Source organism: Dipodomys ordii, unplaced genomic scaffold (genome assembly GCF_000151885.1).
Source record: "Dipodomys ordii isolate 6190 unplaced genomic scaffold, Dord_2.0 Scaffold28, whole genome shotgun sequence".
Lineage (NCBI taxonomy): Eukaryota > Metazoa > Chordata > Mammalia > Rodentia > Heteromyidae > Dipodomys > Dipodomys ordii.
Window position 1 is genome coordinate 6737906 of NW_012267244.1, and position 5121 is coordinate 6743026.

Below are 5121 nucleotides of genomic sequence, written 5' to 3' on the forward strand. Positions count from 1 at the left end.
ATCTTATAAATGTGTTAGAAACAATTGCATGAAAGAAAAAAAAACATTTGAATACATATCTTAGGGTTCATTTCCCTAACATCAACTTATCTGACCTCTTCTGCTTGACTCAGACATATACTTGTTATTGCTAAACCAATTTTCTATGAAGATTTTTTTCAGGAAGACAATAAACTTATTGCAAGCAGTTATCTCTGTGTTAAGCTTTTGTTATGAAACTGTAGGAAACCATTCTCAAGTATAAAAAAGCAAAGGACTTCACCATTTTTTCCAAGACTTAACTGTAGCTTTTTTTTTTTTCATTTTTTCCTACTGTTCTGCCTGTATTGGTACTTGAACTTGGAGCCTGGTACTTTTTTAGCTTTTTAACTCAAAGCTAGCATTGTACCACTTAAGCCATATCTCCACTTCTGGCTTTTTACTGATTAACTGGAGATTACCATACTTTCTGCCTAGCCTCCATCTTTGTATGGCAGACTCCTGAATAGCATAAACCACCAGCATAGCCTTTTTTTTTTTTTTTAAGATAAAATGACTGTCCATCGAATTGTGTGTTGTATAGCTCTCTAAAAGTACAGCAAGCAACAGGCCAACAATTATCCAGAGTTTCATCCATTTATTATAATCAGCGGAAAGGTACCTTAAAGTATACAATCTTAAATAAACTGGTGGGCTAATGGTTAAAAAAATAATAATAATTTTCAGTTTCACCAGTTGTATAATGACTACAATGCATCTTGATCAGTGGCACATCTTCCATCTTCTCCCCATGTGACATTCCCCCACGGGAGCAAAAAACCTTCATTCTCAATTTAATTCTAAATTCATAAATAGTAATTATTAATTAATTAATTTAAAGAAATACTCCATCTCTCCAAGTTAGCAAGAAAAAAATGGCATTCAGAGAGTTGAAGAACTCATGTTTATTATGCCAGCAAGCCATTAGTTCTTTCTGAGCCCTGACAGACAGAAGTGTCATCCTTTGAAAGTACTTAGGTTCTGGGTTTTAGTTCTGGGTGAAGTACAGGTGTGTTGAGTTTCAGTTTACCACCATTGTCACCATTTCCTGAAAATCATTTGAAGAGTAAAGGCAAAGCAAATTTTGGTCAAGTTGATTCTGGCAATAGTACGTTTTTCCTTACCAGGCTGAGCTAGTTCTGATAAAAGCAGAGTTGAGCCAGTTTTAATAATGGCAGGTTTTTGTATGTTTTTTTTTTCTTGTAGCATTGTCAAGAAAATGGAACTGTACCTAAGTGTTTCTTCTTGTGATGCTCAAAGTCAGAAGTGTTCCAAAAACATTGGTATTACTATGTGCTCAAAAATTTAAAAAAAGGTTGTATTCTATGCCACTCACAATACCTTTAAGGTCCTCAGAACATATACCCTAAAATAGAGTAGAATCCGTTCTGCTTAAAGAACTACAAATAAGAGTATTTTTTTTCAAAAATGATTCCATGATTTCATACATGGTTCTGTAGCTTAGTTGGAATAAAAAAAAGCACCAGTCATAAAAAAAAGAAATGAAAAGCAACTGGAAAATCTAGCTGTAGATTTACCCAGTGTTCACAGAGTCTCATTAATTGCCAAGTAAAGAGACTTTTGGACTCTGAGATCGTTGTACTTATTAAATTCTTATTGCCAAGGGTATTCTATTCTTCTCAACATGTGGTCCATTTTAACTTAAAAATGTGCTTCAGATCCAAGCTATCACAATGATGAGAAAACTTTTTACAAATAATCAAAGAATACCAAACCCCTTCAAGAAAGTAATTTCTAAAACTGATAAGAAATTTTAAATATCAATGAGAGAGAAGACAGAGACAGAGACAAGAGACAGAGATGAACAGACAGAACAGACAAGACAAAGAGAAAAGAGAGAGAAGAGAGGGAACTATATAATATCAGTGCAAAAAGAAAAGAATGTGTTTTTCACTCTTGGGAGGAAAATAACATCATTACAAATGCACTGAAAAGATGCTTTAATATATATTTTATAGTATATATATTTTATAGTATATAGTATATATATATATAGTATATATATATAGTATATATATATATACTATATATATACTATATAGTATATATATATATATATATATCTGCTTTAGTATATATTTTAGAAGCATGGAATGATACATAGGCCAAAAATGATTAGGATCTCTAACCTGAAACTTGTTTTATTTTGTTATGTTTTGCCCATCCTTAGGCTTGAACTCTGGGCCTGGACAATATACTTGAGTTCTTTTCACTCAGAGCCAGTTCTTTCCTACTTAAACCACAATGCCACTTCTGGCTTTTTCTGTGATTTAATTGGTAATAGTCTCACAGATTTTCCTACCCAAACTGGCTTCAAACTTCGATCCCCAAATCTCAACCTCCTGAGTAACTATGATTACAGACATGAGCCACTGGCATCCAGCTTAACATTGAAACCTTTAGAAGTATCTTTAGAAATTATATGGGGAAAAATTCAAAATAAACTTATATGGATCAGGTCATTTCTCTGAGGATGTTTTATTAGCTGACATATTTTTCATTAAATATCTTATGCATATTGAAGAAAAGCATAATGGAAATAAATCCCAACACAATTTTCTGAGTACAATAGAAAGAAATAAAATTCCTAAAAATTTATTCACTAAATAAAGATTACAAAATTGGTAAAGATGTAAAATAAATTTAAAAGCGGAAACACTGAATGAAAGAATAAAGAGTCCACTGTTCCCATATTAAAACAATCCATATTTATGGTATATATATATATATATATATATGTATGTATATATGTATATATGTATGTATATATGTATATATATATATACAATGGAATCTTATGCTTCCATCACAAAGAATGACATTGCCTCTTTCGTTAGGAAATGAAATGACTTGGAAAAAATCATATTAAGTGAAGTAAGCCAGACCCAAGAAATACAGGTCTCATGGTTTCCCTTGTTTGCAGTGACTAGTATATGTCTAGGACAAGCAGAGTAGGTCAAAGGCTATAGGACCACATTAGATAATGTTAAACAAAATGTACAAGAACACAGGAGATTTGTTGTTGTTGTTGTTGTTGCTAGTGTTTTTAAGGTACTTACAATACGCTATGTGATTCTTTTGTTTCTATTGTATGTTCTCCCCACATGAAGTAACCCCTGTTTTCACTGGATTTGATGTTGGTATAATTTGGGGAGGGGAAGGGAAAAAAACAAATTGTTTAAATAGGGATACAGGTGGACCCATTGCAACAATGAGATGTACAAGACGCTATGTCGAAAAACAAACTTTACAATTTAGGCAGGGAAGGGGGGATGTAGTTCTGGAGATGGGAGGGAAGGGATGGTAGGGGAAAAACAAAGGAAGAGGCAAGAATGCTTGATAAGAAATGTACTCATTACCTTGCTCATGTAACTGTAATCCCTCTGAACAGTATTTTCACAATAAAAAAACTTACTAAAAATCCATTTTTAAAATTTTAAAGCTTAAAATAATTTCACATTCAGTTGATAAGTAATCATTATATGACTATACATGTGTGTGTATATATATGCAAGTACATACAAGTATGTACATGTACATATATATTTGGGGGATAAGGTACACATTGCAACATAATAAAGTTAGGCTAATTAGCATAACACGGAACAATCTAACTTCCATTAGCCATTTAGATAGCTATAATGCCACACCAAGTTCTGTGCTAAAAAGCTGGTAACCTGAAACATATAATTTCTGTCTTTCATCTGAAAGAGTTGAAAAGAATGCTTAAGGAAATTTCTGAAGCTTTTAGAAAAGAAAAGGAGACTTAAAGCCTAGAGATTCTAAACAAACTTGGTACTCTCAACCTGTATATTATTCATATGGCATTATTATTAGAACTAAAGTGAAATCATAACACACAGATGAATTCACCTATGTGAGTGTCCATACAAGGGTAAAAGTGAAAACTGAACACAGATAGATGTATCTGGTAGAATGTTGACATCACAAAAGAAAAAATAAGTCCATCTTCATTTTAAGCATATATAAGTAAAATCATCTTAATGGCTCATATAATTGAGAAGCCAGGGAATGATTGTGATATTTCTTCCATTGCCAAATTTCTAACAGTTACACCAGGTTCCAAAGTTCTCTTCCACCCTTCTGCTCCAGGTTCTCTTTCTTGGCTTGTTATACACAGTTCTAACCTGGTATGTTACAGCACAATGATTGATGCAACTTCCATCTATTTTTCCATTACAGTCAAGCTAACAGTAGATAACTTTTATTCTTGATCTCTCAACAAAAGTCAGGGAGTAAGTAGCAAAGTGTCCCTGGAGTCATTCAACTTGAGATGTATTGAAGTCATAAGAATTTCCAGAGGATAACTTGTTCTGTTTGCACTAGACAATCATAGAGTTAGTGAAAAAGCCAGGGAATAAAATAAGGGGAGACAGGAAGTGAAGATCACCAAACACACACACACACACACACATATATATATTTGTACATGTGCATATGTAGGCATATATGTATATGTATATATATATATATAGATATTACAACCAAAAGAAAGACAACAATGGTAAATGATTAGAAAAAATTTATCAAGAAGGTTCCGGGAAGATGGAGGAGGAGAAGCTGGAATCTGAACAAGCTCTCCCATAGAAAGCAGTTTTAGAGTTCCAGTGAACAGTCCTAAGCCAGAGAATCACACCAAGTGTGCCATCACAGGACAGAGAGTGAGGCAAGAGAGGGGAAGCCAAGACAAGGAAACACATCTGAGCGCTTGCCAGCAGCCGCCGCGGGGGCAGCAGAGTCGCGGTGGGGACCGCAGCTGTGGCCAAACCTGAGCCACAGAGAGTCTGGGACGAAGGAGCCAGACACAGCGAGCGAGCGGATTCTACTCAACACCAGCAAGAACTGACAAGGAGCGGATATCTTCATCCTGCAGTTTGCAGACCAGAGACAACCCAGGATCCAAGACTCGGCGTGAGTAGAAGCCCGACGTCCTCACTCCTTCTCAGGGAGCAGAGGAGGGAAGGCCACCCCACCTCCCCCAGCACCGGTGATCTCCATCTTGGATACTGACAAAGCTCGGAGGAGCTGCCAGCTCCAACTCAGGCCTTGGAATAAAACGAG